This window comes from Crocodylus porosus, unplaced genomic scaffold, assembly GCF_001723895.1.
Source record: "Crocodylus porosus isolate Cpor-Errol unplaced genomic scaffold, CroPor_comp1, whole genome shotgun sequence".
NCBI classification, from domain to species: Eukaryota; Metazoa; Chordata; order Crocodylia; family Crocodylidae; genus Crocodylus; species Crocodylus porosus.
In genome coordinates, this window is record NW_017728943.1 from 78417857 (window position 1) to 78437422 (window position 19566).

At 43.4% G+C, this 19566-nt stretch overlaps 1 protein-coding gene across 3 annotated transcripts in view; it reads left to right on the plus strand.

Annotated features, from left to right (window-relative positions):
* The window catches only part of KIF6 (kinesin family member 6), a 415530-nt gene that overhangs the window by 32764 nt on the left and 363200 nt on the right, over positions 1-19566 (plus strand). The window lies entirely within an intron of this gene.

Genomic DNA, 19566 nt, shown 5'->3' on the forward strand with positions numbered 1-19566 from the left:
GCCCTGCTGCCCCCTGATCATGCGAGTGGCCCTCCTCTGGACCCTCTCCATGTTGTCCACATCCCTCTTGAAGTGCGGCTCCCAGAACTGGACAAAGAACTCTAACTGTGGCCTGACCAGTGTCACATAGAGGGGGAGTATCACCTCCTTGGACCTGCTCAAGATGCATCTGTGGATGCATGACAAGGTATGGTTGGCCTTCCTGACTGCATCCCCACACTGCTGGCAAAAGAATAATAATGGCATGAAAGGGCCCTTTATTTTGTACCTGACCATGGAGATAACTGGAGGCAACAAAAATAATGCCTTTTGAGAAGCCCATCACAGATTTTGGCATAGGGTGATGTTGAAGGGGGCATGAGCAGCGTGCCAGGGATGGGACCACACCATGCAATAAAGCAGAAGTCTGTACTAGGATTGTATCCTGTTGGGCAGCTACAAGAGATTACTGTAAATTATACAAGGAAACTGGCCTTTCTGCATCCACTGTTGCTCTTGCACTCTCTTTCTTCAGCAAGATTGAGAATGGCAGCAGAGGGTCACCTTCAGTGTTGCTTTGCTGCCTCAGTCCCTCATGCTAGACCTCTATTTTTGAAGAGTGCTACTTGAAAAAAATACTTTCTGAGTGAATATACACTGTTTTCTTCAGCAAAGTTATGAGTAATGACAGACATTGTTAAGAACATCATTTCCCTATATCAAGCACTATTGTCTCTGTGTTCACTTGAACAATGAACAAGAAAACAAAAAAAAAGATGTTTTACACCCACAAACTTTAAATAGAGTTCTTTTCACCATTACAAATTAAAACAAAATGCAGTAGAAACACAACCACAATAAAACAGTCTCAGTCTGTCTTGAAGAGAGAGGAAGTGTATATCCTCTATTTGCTACAAGTTGATGTTAAAATACTGTTTTTATTACTTCTTTATTTTTCAGTATGAGCTGTATTACAAATTGAAGCAGCTCTTGAGAAGCCAATCAGAACTACCCAAGGAATTTGTTACATTTGTAAGCATATTCAATCTGTGAATTTTTTCTTTAAATGAGACTTGTATAACTTCAGTGTCAGGCCCTTTATTTGAGAAATATACATGAAGGCAAACTGAGGGTGTGGACACCAGAAAGCTTGCAAATCTTTCAAACAGGGTATGTTTCAAAAGGGCAGTTTACTTTCTAATTGTTATATGTGAACAAGCTGAGAGCTATTCATTCATCTGTCCTTTGGACCACTTCTCCTTCTTGCTTGTCCTTGTAAGTACCAGTGACACTACCCCGAATTACACTGACCAGATCTGAGATTATTATGAGTAGGGTGACTATTAGGGCTGTGCGAAATTTCAGCAGTGGTTCATTACAGAGGTGTTTCGGTGCCCGAAACACTGAATCCGAATTGAAATGGAAGGCTCCGAAACAAAACGAAACCATCTGAAATGATTTGGAAAAGTTGAGAAAATTTTGGAGTTTCAGAGCTAGGCTTGCAGGGAAACAGAAACTAAGAACAGGGAGGAGGAAGAGGGACAGAAGGACTGCTCTGATATTGACATTGGTAGCTGGCCAGTGTCTGCCATCTGTCCCTGCATTCCCTTCTGATCCCAGTGCTCTGGGGGAGGGATGGCAGTCTGCTATCATCCTGTATGCAGATCTGGGGGCCCATGCCCTCCCAGCATGGGGTGCACCGAGCAGACTTGGGTGCTGATGCTGGCCCGAGCCAGCAGCGGCAGCATGCTGTCATCCTTTGCGCAGATCTGGGGGCCCGTGTCTCCTGGGAAGAGTCTGGAATAGCCCCACAGCCCTCCTGGGGGCACGAGACCTCCAGATATGTGTGCAGGGCTGGGGCCACTGCTAGCACCTGAATCTGCTCGGCACACCCTGTGCCGAGTGCTGAGAAGACTGGTGCTGCCACTGGCCTCAGTTGGCAGTGGCAGCATGCTGTCATCCACATGCTGTGTGCACTATCCAGGAACTGGGGCCACTGTGGGAACAGCAGCTCCCAGGCAGTGTGCGGTCCCCTGCCGAGCCACGCTGCACCTACGTGATGTAACAGCTGCCGCGTGGGTGCTGCACAGGGGGGCTGTGCCACGAGTGCCCAGAGATCCCAATTGCCACTGCTGCAGCCAGTGAGTGTGGGGCTTTTTTTTTAAAGCCCTGCACTCACCAGATGCAGCAGCGGTGACTGGGGCCTCTGAGCACTCGTAGCAGAGCCTCTCCATGTAGCATGGGACAGTGGGAATTGCCTCCCTGCCTGGTACCCATTTAGCAGCTGTCACATTGTGCAGGTGCAGCATGGCTCGGCAGGGTGCTACACGCTGTCTGGGAGCTGGGTGGTTCCAGCAGTCAGTCAGAGCCTGGCATCACTCAGCCCCAGTGGCTCCAGCTCTCAGACAGCACACGGAGCATACGGATGATGGCATGCTGCCGCTGCCACTGCTGGCTGGGGCCAGTGGCAGCATCAGTTTTTCCAGTACTCAGTGCAGGGTGTGCCGAGCAGACTTGGGTGCTGGCAAGGATTGCTAGATTTAAAAAAAGCAGATCTTATCTGACTCAAGAAGCTACTAGGCATGGTGTCATGAAAGGATAGAGTGAAGGATAAAGGTACCCAGGAGAGCTGGGAGCTTCTAAGGGACGCAGTATTGGAAGCCCAACAAGAAACTGTCCTGACATGATGGAAGCACAAAAGGAATGGCAAGAAACCAATGTGGCTGCACAAGGAGCTTCTAAAATACCTGAAATGCAAAAGAAAAGCATGTAGACAGTGGAAGAATGGGCATGTCACCAAGGACATGTACCAGGAAATAGCAAGAACCTATAGGGACAAAGTGAAGAAGGCGAAGATAAATAATGAGCTACACCTTGCAAAGGAGATTAAGTTCAACAAGAAGAGGTTCTACAAGTGTGCTGGCCAGAAAAGAACAACCAAGGAAGCTGTGGGTCCTCTGTTAAGAAGCCAGGGGGAACTTGTAATAGAAGATACATTCTTTGCATCTGCTATTACAAGCTGTTCAACAGTTACTTTGCTTTAGTCTTTACAAAAAAAATTAAGCTTCTAGTTGCCTAATAGGGTTGATCTGGATAAGGAAGGGGGCAAGCTGAGGAAGAGATAAGAAATGGTCAGAGACCTTTTGTTGGGTCTGAATGAAATCAAGTCATCAGATCTTGGATGAGCTTCATCTTAGGGTCCTGAAGGAACTGGCAGAGGAGATCTTGGAGTCCTTGGCAATGATCTTCATGATGTCATGGGAGATGGGCCAGGTACCAGAAGACTGGAAAAGGGCCAATGTAGTGTCTCTCTTTAAAAAAGGCAAGGACAGTATAACCCAGGGAACTAGAGACTGGTTAGCTGCATCTCAATACCTGGGAAGTTTCTGGAGCATATCCTAAGGAAGCTATTTGCTAGCATCTGGAGGAGGAAAGGTTGATCACAAGCAGCCAGCATGGCTTTATCCTCCTTTGACAAACTAACTACTTGGGTAGATGAATGGAATGGTGTGGATCTGGACTTCAGCCAGGCTTTGACAAGGTACTGTACAACCTTCTCATAAACAAATTGGAGAAATATGCACTGGACAAAACAACAAGGTGGATAGATAACTGGCTCAGTAGCTGTAAGCAAAGAATTATTGATGAGTCCATGTCAGAATGGCAGAAGGTTTCAAATGGAGTTGGGCTTCATCAATAGAAGTATTAGATGCAAGACACAGGAAGAGATAGTGTCTCTCTATTCGGCACTAATTAGGCCTCATCTAGAGTAGTGTGTGCAGTTCTGGGCTCCACATTTTAAAAAGAACACAAAGATAGCGAGTCCAGAAGCAGGCAACAAAGAGGATCAAGGGCTTGGAAGGCAGGTCATTTGAAGAGGGGCTGAAGGACCTAGGCATGTTCAGCGAAAAAGGCCCTTAAGAGTGGATATGATAGCAATCTTGCAATGTTTGAAGGGCTGCCATAAAGAAGAGGGAAAGCTCCTTTTCTCTCATGCTTCAGAGAGGAAGACCAGTGTCTTGAAGTTGCAGCAAAGCAAATTTAGATTGGATATTCAGAAAAACTTCTTTACTGTTAGACTATTGAGGCAGTGGAATAGATTGCCTAGGGAAGTTGCCAACTCTCCATCTCTGGAGGTATTCAAGAAGTTGGACAGCCCCTGTGGTCACAGATGATCTAGGCATAGCTATGCTTATTTTCTGCCATGGGTAATTCCTGTGTTTCTGGATTTTGCTGGTTGCTCTAACCTCCCCACCTCTCCCCAGCCATTTTTTTCCCCTGTTATATGTAACCGGGTGCTTTTAAGCCTTCCAGAAGCATTGAGTGTTGGCTGTAGTTAAGGCTGGGGACTTCAACTGGGGTGTGTTGATTCTTCTGCGAGGAGGTAAGACAGAGGTTCCTGGCTAGAGGTTCTTGCTCCTCTGTTCAGGGTCAGGCCAATCACCATATTATGGATCAGGAAGGGATTTTATCTTATGGTCAAATTGATATGGACTGTAGGGGGGTTTGCTTTCCTCTGTAGCGGGAGGACGGCTTTCTACCTGGGTACTGTTGAGCATATATTGACAACATTTTATAGAAGCAGGACATTGGCTGCCATGGTTCCCCTGTTTTACCTGTGGCAGGTTAGGGTATTGGGTCTCTGTTGTGTCAAGGTTCAGGGTCATCTTGTATAGAGTTTAGATTATGGTTGTATGGGATGGGTTGGATCAGGATGTTTCTACCTCAGAAATGGAGTTGGATCAGATGATCTCTAGAGGTTCCTTCTAGTCCTACATCTCTATGAAATACAGCAAAAGCCTCTCCAACTTTAATACTCTTTCATCCAGGGTTATAGTTGGAGTAGGTTTGTTGCATTTGAATCATTCTCAACTTGTTTATGAATAAAAATTAGAACAGGGATGTCAAAGGTATGGCCCACATGCTGAATCTGGCCTGTGGAGCTACGTGATCCAGTCTGTGGGTTTTGGATAGGTGCAGCCTGTGGATCCAGTCCGGTGCATGGACTGGACATGGTGTCTATCCAGGGCATGAGCTACATGCTGTTCCCATACCAGACCAGCCCTGAGCACCGGCTCTGGGGCACAAGGATGTCCAGCAGAGCTCTGAGTGCAACAAATGCCCTGTGCATGACCAGTACCCACAATGCCCAGCCTGTGTGCTACATGCATCAATTGCCAGCCCTGCTCCAGGGTTTGTGGTGCCTGCAGTGTGCAGGATGGATCTTGCACTGCAGATGCTGCCTGCTACACAGGGTTCTGACACAGGGTGCATGCTGCACACAGTGCACTGTTGGACAGCCCTGCGCGCTGGCTCTGGCACACACAGACAGTCTTGTGCCCGATACTGATCAGCTGTGTAGCCAGCACTGAGGGCCAGTCCAGTGGGATACTGCAAGCAGTATGTGCACTGTGCCAGTCCTCTGGCCTGTAGGTGGTGCTTGTGGAGCTGGTTATTCAGGTTACATGTGCCACTTTCAGCTTAAGCCCCAGAATGGGGACCAGCCAGCATTCCCTCTAAGCTGTGCAGCATGTACGGCTGTGCGGGCACGCTCATGCTATGCTACCAGGTGTTCCTGCTCGGCCACGCATACTGTATAGCTAAGAGGGAATGCTGGGGCCAGCATGCCCTGCCTGTGGCACAGGCAGCCAACATGGGAAGTGCAATGCAGACAGTGCTCCAGCAGACTAGCCCTGCTCACTGATTCTGGCATAGCTGGATCCAGCTCATAGACTAGTTCAGAGAACCCTCATCTGGCTGTGGGGCTGGATGAGTTTAACTCTCCTGAATTAGAACATATCAGCTGCTGCCCCTGTGAAATATTTCCTTTTTCAAAGGACTCCAAATATTCCTGTATCCTTACCCTAAGAATGAGGGTGAGCATTACATTTGAACCATTCCAAGCATGTCCCTAAGTGGGAACTGGTTTACAACTATCCTGCTTTAGAGGTGTCCTCACATACACTGCCAAAGGGTTTAAGTGAAGCAGTCATCTTTTAAACATTGCATTCTGTCAGACTGCCACCACAGGGTGGTAGTAAACGTCCAGCCCAGTAGGCTTCCCAGAGAGAAGTGCCCCAGTTTCCTCAATGTTCCTAGAGCAGGGAAGGAAGACCCTGATTAACTAGCTACCAAGGAATAGCAGTTGCTTGCAACTGCAATTTTCTGCTTCCTCTTCTTGCTAACGTTGAGTTCAGTGAAGACTCTTCCTGCATTTTAACCAAAATCTGTGTTGTAGTACCCTGACTGGGGGTGCCCAGGTCTAAAGGTGTGGGAGGGGCCTAAATCTCTGCTTCAGAGTTCCTGGAAGCTGTGTGCTGTGGGGCTGTCAGGGATTTTGTGGCTTTAAACAGCACTTTTCCCCAGGCCACTCATCAGTTTACCCCAGTTCCTGGCAATTGACCGGGGCTTGGTACATCATAGACTGATTTGGGGGTGATCAGTTGTTCGGGGGTGGGACTACATTAACCCTTGCTTCACCCTTCCTGGGGATCTGGATGCTCCAGAAGCCTGGTCAAGGTCTCTGTCTCAGGCTACTTCTTTAAAAAAAGACTTTTCCTAGGGGTGGCCCAGTAGAAGGGTGCCTGGATCCTTACTTCTGGGTTCCAAGAAAAATGGGTATTCTGGAGACTGCAAATTCCACACCATTTTTAAACAGCCTTTTCCCTCCAAGCTTTTTATCAGTTTTTTATAGATTGATTCATAGATTGATAGATTGTAAGGCTGGAAAGGACCTTGGAAGATCTTTGGGGCCAGCCCTCTGCACCAAGCAGGAAAGATAACTGGGGATCAGGTGAACCCAGCCAAATGACTGTCTAGTTTCCTCTTTGAAAATTTCCAGGGTAGGTGATTGCATCACCTCTGGAGGGAGCTTATTCCACAGTCTGGACACCCTGACTGTGAAGAAGTTTTTCCTAATGTTGAGACTGAATTGATCATCCAGGAGTTTGTGGCCATTACTCCTAGTTTTCTCCTCAGGTTCCCTGGTGAACAGTTGCTCACCAAGCCCTTTATGTACTCCCGTAGTGTAGCGGTAACGTGCTACTAGGTCCCCTCTCAGCCTTCTTTTCTTCAGACTGAAGAGTCCCAGATTCCTCAGCCTTTCCTTGTATAGCTTGCCATGTAAGACTCTGATCATTACAGGTGGCTCTTCTTTGGACTCAAGCTTGGCCACATCCTTGTTAAAGTGTAATGCCCAGAACTGGATGCAGTACTCCAGCTGCAGTCTCACTAGTGCTGAGTAGAGTGGAAGAATCACCTCCTTGGTTTTGCTGGAGGTGCATTGATTGATGCATGCCAGAAGATTAATTGCCCTACTGGCTACAGCATTGCTTTGCCAGTTCATATTCATACTGTGGTCTATTATTACCCCTAGGTACCTTTCATTCATGGTGCTAGTCAGTTCGGTGCTGCCAAGCCTGTAGGTGTCTTAGGGATTGCTCGTCCTGAGGTGGAGCACTTTACTTTTTTCAATGTTGAACTTCATCAGATTCCAATCCATCCAACTTAGCCTCTCTAGGTCTGCCTATATCTGTATCTTCAAGTGTGACCATGCTTCCCTATAACTTGGTGTCGTCCATGAACTTGGTCAGTAAGCTCTTCACTCCCACATCCAAATTGTTAATGAAGATGTTACAAAGTACTGGACCAAGCACTGACCCCTGCAGGACATCACTGCCTACTTCTCACCAGGATGACACAGATCCATTCACAAGGATAGGTTAGTGCAACCCATCTAAGTAAGATATACAGTAGTGCCCATTGATTGCAGTCCTGCTCAGCACCTACTCTTTTACAAGTCATGGCAAGCTACTACATTGTATACTGTGGTGTCTCTAGCAGATGCTGTGAGTACTCCACTGCCCCTTTGGTCAGGGTCCCCCAACTTTCCTGCCATGACTTGTTGTAACCTGAAGAGAAGGAGGGGGTTCACTGGTGTTTCTCTTCCCCTGTTGACCCAAAGACAGGGTACTCACAGGAGTGCTGTGGTGTTCCTTGGGGCTCTGCCTCCCCTATACCCCATCCATTCACCAACTGCTTGGGTGTTGCTTTCGTTCCGCTGTTCCCTGTAAGCCCCTTCACTAAGGGGTCAAGCATCAGCTTCGGCACTGGCCAGTTGCCTGGATATTAAGGCATCTGGAGCCTCAGACCCTGATGCCAGAGGCCTGGGCTCCCGTCATCTGGCGTCCTTCTCCCTCCCAGGGAGAGGGATGCTCTGATAAACTTTGAAATTCAGTTGGCTGGGGATGGACCGTCCCCTAGCCTGGTGCAGGACGCTGCTCCCCCTGCCTTAGATGTGGGCGCAGCACCTACAGTGCTGCCCCTGCCAGCCTCTGGAGCCATCGCCTGCCCAGTGTGCTCCCTGCTGACTCTCTCCCTCCTCTCCCCTGCCAGCTTCTGGTGGGGTTTTTAAATTTCCTGCGGCAGCAGCATGAGCTGCCACAATTAGTCGGCCACCACCCCACCTAGGAAGCAAACATTTGAAGAGCTGGCGGAGCGCCGGTTCATGAAGCTCCGGCTCCAGCTCTGGCTGCAGCTCTGGCTCCAGCCCCACTCCCGCCAGTAAGTTTACCGGGGTATTTGGGGCATACTTGTCATCCCTGGGAATGCCCGGGTCTGCCTCCAGCCCCCTTGGTGCCTGTGGGGACTTCTTGCCGCCACACATACATTTCAACTTCCTGTTCACTCAGACAGTTGAACTGCACTTTCTTCCCATTTCCAGTGATTTGTGTTTCTTCAACAGCCTTAAGTGACTGGCAAACATCACCAAAAAGGGCTTCAAACAGATCATCCAGAATCTCTCTGCCAGCCCTCCTCTCATCCTGTTGCATATGATTAGTTTAGCTCTGTCCTCCATCAGGTAAAACAGCAGCTTTTTAGTTGAGGGAAGAGAATTAAGTCTCACCATATCCCACAAGTGCCGCTGCCTCCATATTCACCTGATATGGCCCCATGTGATCCTCAACTAAAGAAAACCTTGAAAGGAAGAAGATTTGTGATGTGGAAACCATGAAACAAAATGCGACTGAGCAGCTTTTAGTGATTCCACAAATTTCTTATCAGAGATGCTTCCAACAATGGCAGAAACATTGGGAGAAGTGTATTGCTGCAGAAGGAGCACACTTTGAAGGAGACTAAGCCGAAACCCGTGTAAATAAAATATTTTGTTTCTTACATCATCAGTGTAGCAGGATGGAGTCCTAGGGTTGCCGTGCTGCCCCTAGGTCCCGTCTCTGTACCGTGCCAAGCATGCTCCAAGCATCCTCAGAATCTCACCCGCCACGTCTTTGATTGTTTAAATCATAGGGAGGCTGCCCTTCGTCCTCTTGGCTACGGTTCCTGCAGTATGCCGGACCAGTGTTCGGTACGGGTGTTCAGGTACACCCCCCGCCTCATGGGCTATGCGTGGCTCCAACCACCCCGTACCACGCCCCAAGCCTCGCTGATGGACCAGACGTTAGTCTATCTCTCTTGCCCGCTCTCTCTCTGGGGCCTTCTGGCTGTCCGCTGCCCCTTGGGCCTTCTGGCTGCCCACTCTCAGGACTGGGGCTCCCACACTGTTGTGGTTCCCCTATGAGGCCTCCTCTGTCCCCTTATAGCCTCACCCGGTCCTCCGGTATAACAGCACAAAGAAACACAAGCCTCTGTGTTATAACTTAAATTCAGGCCTCACGGCTAAAACAACCTCTGAGCCACACCACAGATGCTCCCTCTCTCACCTGTATCACCAACTGTACCCACATTCAGGCTTTTCCCTTTCGTCACTCAGGGCAGAGCTCCTTCTCCTTTGGTCGCAGGCAGGGTGCTCCCCACGACTGGCCTCAGCCTGGGAGTTACGTAGGAGCCAGGCCTGCCCCTTCTGGTCAGCTGACTCAACAGGTGTGGGCTCCTAGCTCCTCCTGGTTGCCCTGGCAACCAGCACCTGGGTGGCCATTCCTACTCTTCAGTCCTGATACTTTTTGAACAGCCCTCGCATATAAGTTGGTACTAAAAGATTACTTAAAAGTGTGTTTATGGACTACCTGTGCAAAAACTTGCAACAGTTTCAAAAATGTAAAATTAATCAATTCTGGAAGAATCAAGTTTATGAGTACTATATACAAATTATCAACTATATTTATTACAAATAACTTTTTTCAAATTTGCTCTTCACTTCTGTATGCTTAAGGAGAGCAGGGTCTAATAGTAAGGAGGGAGGGAAGGGGGAAGAAGATGCAGGGCTGAGCAGGTGAGAGGGATTACCTAACACCCCAGATTTATTTTCCCTGCTGTAGCAGTGGGAAGGAAGCAAATTCAAGACAAACCTCCAATAATTAGATTTGATACCTGGACAATTATATCAAATGTATACATTTTCCATATATAGAATCTAATTATTGGGGGTTTGTTAAGTAATTTGGGTAATTTTCTATTCAAGTAAATACACTACTTTTGTTTAGGAACTTGTTTAATATGAAAGACACAAGATTCTTATGTCATCTCAGATTCCAGGCATTGGTTCTCTTGGGACTGTACATTCAATAATGTTTTTTGGTAACACTAATTTAATGCAAATGTACCTGATCAATAATAAAGACCACATTATGCTGTGCTTTCATAAACATATGAGAGACCTTTCTCCAAGACTCACAATCTTGAATAACAACAAGAAATGTACTTTGCTCCATATTCTAAGTGAGATTTCAACGGAGAAATTTAAGTGACTGTTGTTAAGTGGTAATTTAACAAAATAAATGTTTTATTTGTTTGACTAAGTGTCTTAAAAGTTCTTTTGTTGTATCCCTCTTCTGCATTTTGTTGAAGTCAATGTGGACTACAGATCTTACACAGGTAAAACTCACAATGAAATAAAGTTGAATTTTGCCTAAGTAAACACTGCAAGTTTTAGCTTTTGGTGAATAAATAGTTTTCTATTCTTATATCAAAGTATTATGCCAGAATTCTACAAATAAATAATTTTATGTTCCATCCTGTTAATAAAATCAGTTTTTCAGCTCTTACAAGGCAGGCAAATGTACAAATTGCAACACATTTAGATCATGAGTCTTCTGAGAACTTTATGGTTCTGAACTAGGTATTTATTATTAAGGAAACATGTCCCTCCAGGAACTTGGAAAATCATAAACAGCAGTAATTTTGTTAAAGTATACTGGAGACAGATCTCTTCCGCTACATCCTGCCAATCTGTTTGGAACTAGTCCATGAACTTCTGAATATGGAACCTGCAACATTGCATAAAGTCATTAAAAATCATTTCAGCAAGTCGTCTTCTCTTGGATCATGTGTCTTTGATCTGTTTTGTTTGAAGTAGTTAAGAGACAAGTGATTAAACAAAGTAGCTCCTTAATCACACCAAAGCTTAACTGCCTAAGAGAAAAAAGTATAGGGCTCTAGCTATTTCCTAAAGTGTGGAGCATTGCTGTCTTCTTCACATATTCTTCTGTCAAAATCTACATGAGGTTTCAATTAGTAACTGTGCCAACCTATGTAGTTTAGGGTTAATTATTTGAACAAAGATTTAGGATCTACATTGAGTGGAGCTAGTGCCTATGCTAAGTTCTGACTGATGTAGTGCATCTGGAGGGGCCCTTCACTCTCACCAACTGGCTGTTTTTCCTTTGGAAAGGTGTGCACTCACTGTCAAATGATTATTAAAAATGTGTAATGAAACACTCTCCCTTCTACATTTCTTTAAATAAATAGTTGGTTTAAGGTTTGACTTTATGGGTTTAAGGTTTGACTTTACGGGTAGGGACAGACATTTAAAAAGCCTGAACTTGAATTGATTCACTTTGCACTTTGTAAGTATTCCACGATCAACACATATCCAACCTGTAACAGAACAGATGTTCAGTATACATAAACCAAGTTGAAAATGGCTGAAACTGGTTTGAGATACACCTGGTTGAGATACACCTGGTTGAATGTAGCAACAGACTTAACTGATTTGGGTTAAACTAGTTAATACAATATCTGTCCCAGACCCTTTGCTGGTTTAAGTTAAACCAGACACCCCCAGCATGCTCTCTGGGCTGGCCCTTCCCCTTTGCTCCCTGGCTGGAACTCAGCAGAAACTGCAGGCGTCTTTCTGGCTTCCCCCTGCTTCAGTCCTCCCCTCCCTGTCCCTTCTGCCTTCCACAGACACCTCTCAGCATTAGCTAGCAGACCACGTGCTGGCTACAGTCCATGCTGTGGCAGACAGGACAAAGGCAGAATCAACAGGTAGCTGGTAATATCCCTTTGATGTTTTCTTAGTGGGGTGATAAACACTGTATTATCAATTCCCTGCTAGGCTGGTCAGGAGCAGGGGAGGAACTCCCTAATCAGAACATCCTGCTGGGGCCTGGCCATGCCCCCTCTCAGCTCAAAACTGTGGAAGGGAAGGGAGGGCTACTCTAGCACCCCCCAGCTTCTAACCTGAGCCTCTGCAATCATGTGGCTGCATTTCTGGGATGTCTGTGCAGTTACAAATTGATTCAGTCTAGCCAGGTTAGACTAATCTGCAAAGACTGAATCAATTCAAGTTCAGGCTTTTTGAATATCTGTCCCTACCCGTAAAGTCAAAGCTTGTGGTCTACAATGGGAAATTGAAACTGCATGTTGATAAGGCAATATGGTAATAGACTTTTGTCTAGAATAGTGAAGGTTAGCCAACGTGCTGTTGGGGGGAGGAGGTTGTCACACCTAACACTTAAGTGTGCAAACGTGAGTCATAAGATAAACTGAGTTTTCAAATAGTAGTCTGTAGTGTTAAAAACATTCTGACCTATTGTAGTCCTTTTGAGGTCTTTGCAACAGAAGAATTGTTCTAGTATTTTTGTGTAGTCAAAAAAAAGAGTGAAAATTGAGCTGGGATTTTCAGAGGGGCGCCTTGAGTCTAAAAAGGTTAAAAATCACTGGTCTAGAAGTTGTAAAGATGGGAAAAGATCAGGATTTAAACCTAGCTAGCTTTTGTTATGATAGGTCCTCAGCCAGATTTATTTGTAAATGACACTGCAACCCCCTTGATTTCAATAGTAATTACTTAACAGTGTATCAATTAGCAAGATCAGTCTTGCATTTTGTGTAGCTTCATTTGTGCAGACTGTATCGCACACATCTTTATAGATGAAATCATTAGAATTTTTTGAATACAGCATATATTGTTGACCACGGTTTTGTGTATACAAGGGTTTGTATGCAAATTTTTTACTCCTGAATTTTTTGTTTATTCATAAACTTGTGTTAGTACATATCACAAGTAATAAATATATCTAGTATGTTTTCCACTTGTAAAAAATATCTGTGGAAGATGTAAAAAAGAAACAGAAGCTGTTTAATTAGCAGTATGTTTTATTTATTAGTTTGTTTTATGTAAGGTTTCTGCTGTGCTCCATTTTGGGCATTACATTTCAAGAAGGATATAGAGAAATTGTAGAGGCTTTAGAGATGAGCAACAAAGATGACAAAAAGATTGGGAAGACTAGTAGCATAATGAGGTAGCAACAAGACAAGGACCAGTCCTGGGTGCTGATTTAGAGGGTGCTGGAATGATACAATCCTCCCCTGGTATTGGGCCTCAGGAGCAGTTTTGCATCTCCAGGCTGTAGGAGCTGAACTGGATCAGCCCTGCACCACCCAGCCATAGGAACCAGGTATTGAGACGCATCAGGAGCCATCCTATGTTGCTTGGCTATGTGAGCGGGATGCAGAGACTCAACAGGTCTGAGTGCTTGGGACAGGTAAGCTGCTCCTTCCCTTCCTTTTGCTTTCTGATACTTCCCCACCCAAAATGTTTTGCCTGGGGCACCAAACTTGATAGTTACGTCTCTGGGAAAGCCAGCGATGTGAGGAAGGGTTGTGAGAACTGGGTGTATTTAGTTTGGAGATAAGGACATTTAGGGGGTGACATGATAGGTGTTTTCAAATATTTGAAAGGTTACCATAAAAAGAAATAGAGAAACGTTGTTTTCTCTTGTAGATTGTATGATGGTATGTTCAAACTGCAGGAAAGTAGATTTAGGTCACATATCAGGAAAAGCTTTCTAAACTAGAAGAACTGGTAGAACAATGGATTGAACTTCCTAGGGAAGTTATAAAGGCACCTTATTTGAGGTGCTCAGGAGGAGCCTGGATAGTTAAAACTTTGGGCTGACTTACAAATAGCAAAATGTGCATTTGTGAAGGGGATGGACTAGAAATCTCTTGAGGTCCCCTTGGATTTTACGATTCTATAATACCACATAAATTTCTCCTGAATTATAATCACACCTCCTTAATTCACAAAGTAAGATTATTAGTATTAGGTCATATGATTGGATTTAGGAAATAATGACTAGAAGAAAGAAGGGTAGATATAAACACTGTATGCAGTATTTAAGAGACTCTAGCAGGATGCAGTCCTAGAGCACATCTTATGTGCAGTCAGCGTCACCTAAAAAATGTTTGGCAATGCTATTGCACAGTAACTCTGGTTACTGTGCAGTCATTTAGTACTTATGTATACAATGGCTGCAGAATAATAACTGCCCAGTCACTGTCTCATGTAGATGTTGCCCAAGCTTCTGTTTTTACACTCAGAGTAGGTCTCTACTGGACATGTAGTTGCTTGACTTGCACTGGCCCCCATTCTTAGTTTGGTTTGCTTGATATTCCTGAACATCTGTTATTAAAGGGGAACATGGTTAACTGGCTCCAGACCCTACCACTGTCCTTAAAAGAGACTATTTACTCTGTTACAGATACTGCTACTGGAATGCAATATCTCGTTCTGTTATCGACACTCTTTAAAAATCTACCAACAAATTTAGAAAAGGTTCAGAAGAGAACTACAGGAATAATTCAGTATTTTAAAAATTTGCCTTACATTCAGATACTAAAGAAGCTCAATACATTTAGTTTATCTGAGAGACTGGTAAGAGAAAACTTTTTATCTATGTAACTACCTACAAGAATAGAACATTTCTGATGGAGAACTGTGAAAGAATGAAAACAACAGCATAATTGACCAGGGCCTCAAGCTGGACAAAGACAAGAAACCAAGTGAAATTTTAACGGTAAAAGTAATTATCATTGGGGCAATTTACTTGCCATCACCCAATAACCTTTAAAATTAAAATTACATGTCTTTCTTAAAGATGTATTCTAGCTCATGGAAAAGCTTTGCTAGGTACAGATTAATGAGGGAAATTCAGTGGATGGTGTTATATTTTAGGCCAGACTAAATAATGATCCCTATTACCCTTCTGGCCTTTATTTTTATTCATTTATATATGTCCTCTAGATATACATGCATAGGATTCCCTGGAGCAGTACCAATTTTGGTTATACCATTGCCATGCTGTCCTTGGACCTACTTGTGACCCTCCATTTATGAAAAGAGGACAGGGGGAGGACCAGTCCTTTATTCTAGCATCTTTGCCTCTCCCATATATGTGATTTTGTTACTTCAGTAGCACTTCCTTTGTGTACAGTAGAAGAAAGAAAATAATATTATGGGGAACCTTGTAAGCACTGATGTTCAACCTAGCATAAAGCCATGAAACCTTTAAAAAAATCAGTGACAGATCAAGTAATTTACCAATGAGAATGTTTTATACAGGTTAATTTCCAGTCATGCTACCAATCCTTTTCAACAAATAGAATTGTAACCTGAAATTAAATAGAAGGAAGAGAAGACCTGAGGGAAGATATTGCCCAAAAAACTCTTGTTTCTCACATATCCTGGACCATCACAGTTACGTCAGCTCTATTACTTATTTGTAAAGTGTAATTCAAGTATAAAGTTGCAACTAACATTTTCATATAATATCTTGTACAGTGTATAACACAGTGAATTGAGACCTTAGGGTGCAACTGCAGTGTCATTGCTAATTATACAATAATTGTATTAGGAACATTTTTGTACTGTCCCTGATTTATCCACATTGTGTGAAGAATATATATTCTTTCTTTTGCATTTTGAAGATGACTTGACCTGTATTAGCTTTTATTACAGCTGTTTAGGCTCAGTCCTGCACACCTTAAGCAAAGAGAAGGCACTGATAGTTTTATAATATCTGTTTGTGGGGCGATATTTTGAATACATTAGAGGCTTTTTTCTCTTCAGGAGCTTGAGGACTTGTTCACAACTGAGCCTAATTAGGCAGCAGTACTGATTTAGACTTGCCTAACAACCAGTGATGGGGGTGAAGGGGAGAGGGATTGAATGGGAGTTGGGAGCTGAGTATTTAATGGCTGTTTTTTTTAATTAAGAAATAATGGCAACTATGGCATCAATCATCAAATGGAAGAGTTTTCAAGCATGACAGGGACAATGAGGATGACAGGATGTGGAAACTCTAAGATGCATGTCATCCTTAAGTGGGTTTTTGATGAGCTCATGCAGAGAAGGGCAAAAGGCAAGAAATGCATCAAGGAGAGATGAAGCTTCACCTACAAACACCTGCTGGACAAAGATGAGCAGAACTTCAGATGACAAAGAGAACCTTTGGAGATATGACCATAAAAACAATGCAAATAAAACTTGGAGGGAAGGAAATAATGCACATCAGAGTTGACGACCCCCAGCATAAGAGCCAGTAATGGGGCATGCAAAGGCAGTTTGCTTGGCACACTCACTTGGTAGTGGACAGCTCAGAAGGGGCAAGGGCTGCATTGCCACAACAGGGATTGGGCTCCTGGCGGTTTCTCAACCATCTGCCCCTAACATGCCAGCATCTTAGAAGTTGAGGTTGCAGGTGTTTTTGGCACTCTGCCCAAAAAACATTGCTAACCCCTGATGCAATCCTACTTGCATAACAGTTATCTTAAATAGGATATTAAGAATAAGGAGATAATCTACAAGGTTTAGAAAAAGAGTTCCAAAAGTGTTGAAAGCAAGTGAGACTGGACAAAGGCTTAGTTGACTTGAGTTATTTTTCCCAAAAAAATGAAAATAGAGAGCAAAAGGTTCTTCCTTCATATAAACAAAAAGAGGGTCATGAAAACATAAGCAGAGCCAGTAGACTTTGAAAATGGGGAGATTAAGGTTCATCTAAGTATGGCTGAAGTATCAGATGAATACCTTAGTCTTCAATAATGATAAAAATGTAAATTAGGGTAATGGTAAGGTACCCATGCAAATGAAGGAAAAATAATGGAAATGTCCACAGCTGAGCTGGAAGCAAAGCTTATTGTGACAGAAATGGAGGATGAGGGTAGATGATCTCCAGTCTAACAGAATCAAAAAAACTGGTATATGAAATAGCAATTCCTGGATCACTTCTATAACATCTTCAAGGGATCTGTCAATTCAAGAATAGTACCGTATGATTGAGGAGCATGGGGGAAGGGGTTGCAGTTTTGGGTGACATGGTGTTTTTTTGTCACTGACAAGTATTTCATGCTTGGTCCCTGGGAGGGTCACACACCTTTTCACTTTCACTATTTGCTTTAATATTTGTGTAATAACATTTTTAAAAAGTCGGAATTTCTCTGTCTCACCCTCCTTATAGGACTGAATAGTGGACATAGTTAGAAGTGGAAGTGTGGTTGTAGTGGGCTGATGTTCTTTCCTGATACTCTTAGATTTCCTGTATGCTGGGTTTGGATCATATGTTCAAGGCTAAATGATCACCAGATTTGGGGTCAGGAAGGAATTTTTTTCCCAATGTCTGGTTCTCAGGGGCCTTTTGGTGGTTTTCATTCCCCTTCCAGTGTTGCATGGGACAATAATCTTCCTAGGATTATTGGAGTATATTTTAATCTGATTGATTTCTTGCTACTGCGTTGTCAAAGCATTGGCAGTGGTCTCATCTTCCGTAATCTTTATCTGTGGCACATTGTAAAGATTTTAACAGGCTTTATGGCTCTGGTGTGCACAAGGGACTAGAGTAGATGTTCGTATGTATTTGTTTTGAATAAATGGTTGCCTATGATTTCAAGGGCTAAATACAGTGGTTTGGGAGGCCACTTTCAATCCTCTTTTCCCCTGGGAGCAGCTATTGGATGCAGTTATGTTAGTATTATGTTAGTCAATTGCTGTCAGTATGCTTATATTCATTTTTCTCTGATATCCTACTGTCATGAATTCCACTGAACAATTTGGCAACCTCTCAAGCTTTTAAATAAACGTTAATAAGTTGGAAACCCTTTGCATCTTTCATGGCGCCAGACCAGCGGCTATATGTATACGGTCCTTTCCTCTTAAGCAAGAAGGGAAAGGGTTTCCAGCCCTTATCTTGGCTTATTTATCTCTATCCATAAACAAAATGCAAAAGCATAAGTTTTGTCCTTTTTGCTTTATACAAAATTGGTAGGTCTTTACATTGAGTAAATCAAATCCAAACTACTTTTTCTGGTTTGTTAAATCTTATCAAGAGGATAATTCATTCTTCATTTCTTTATCCCTTTCAAAAGCTCTCTGAATTATTGTAAAGGGATGTTAGAATTATGCAGAAACAGTTTATGTGATGTATAAATCTAGGGAAAGTCTCTGTAAACTACAGCTGCTGAAATGAAAGTAAGAAGCTTGGAGTTCCCTGACAGAGTCTTTATCATCTGTTCTGTCAAATATAGGCCATTAAATTCTGATTCAATTGACAATTTGAAAATTCTACTAAAGACTTGCTTGGATATCTAACAGGTTTCTACTTTTAATTCTTTTATTGGTGCTATTTCTAGTGATCTGTATTTTACAAAAAATTAAACTATAAAGTAATGATATCTAATTTCTACTTTTCTTATTTATAGCTGATCAATCATCACAAAATGTAGGTCCTGATATCTAGAGAGGATGAGCCTAAGTACTTGTTTTTCCAGAATATTCTGGGACAGCTTACAATAATTAATAAAGTTGGAGTTGAGGGGAAAAATAGAATCTTATAGGTCTTTACCCTTGAAAACAACTTGGACAAGTAAAATATATAGCCTATCTACCTAGTAAAATCTATACAGACTTAAAAAATTGTATACATGAAATTAAATAAGCATACTATAAATATCAAGGGGGCCTGGGCAGATAACCAAAACTTGTATTTATACCTCATATATTTTTGCTCCCCACTCCCAGTATCATGTTTAACAAAAAAGTATGACTCTCTCCTGGCAAGCAGTACCAAAAGGTTTGTCATGTGTTAATAAAAAAACATTAACTATTTTTGTGTACAGATATAGTTTCTTCAAACTCTACCACCTTATTAGTAATAAAATCCAGACCATAATTAAGGGGAATGTTCTTTGTCCATTGCATTCAAACTATATTTCTCTTTGCAAACAAAACTGGGACCGGAAACCTCCAAATAAGTTTTCTTATCTCCTGTAAATTTATCGAAGTTTGGTAATAAAAATGTCTAAGCTGGTCATGGAGTTGGTATGAGATACTTTGAAGGATAGTCAGGCTGTATATAATAACATTAGTTTTACCGTGTTTATGTATTACTTGATGTTAAATCAAGTAAGGGGCCTCCAGGTTCTTGACCACCTGGGTGATAGCGATCATCGCTTGCTGGAATTCACCATCCAGCGCAGGGTGTCAAGGGCCTGCAGCAAGACGGTAGCCCTAGACTTTAGGAGGGCCAACTTCAACAAGTTGAGGAGACTAGTGGGAGAGGCGCTGGGGTCCTTGAG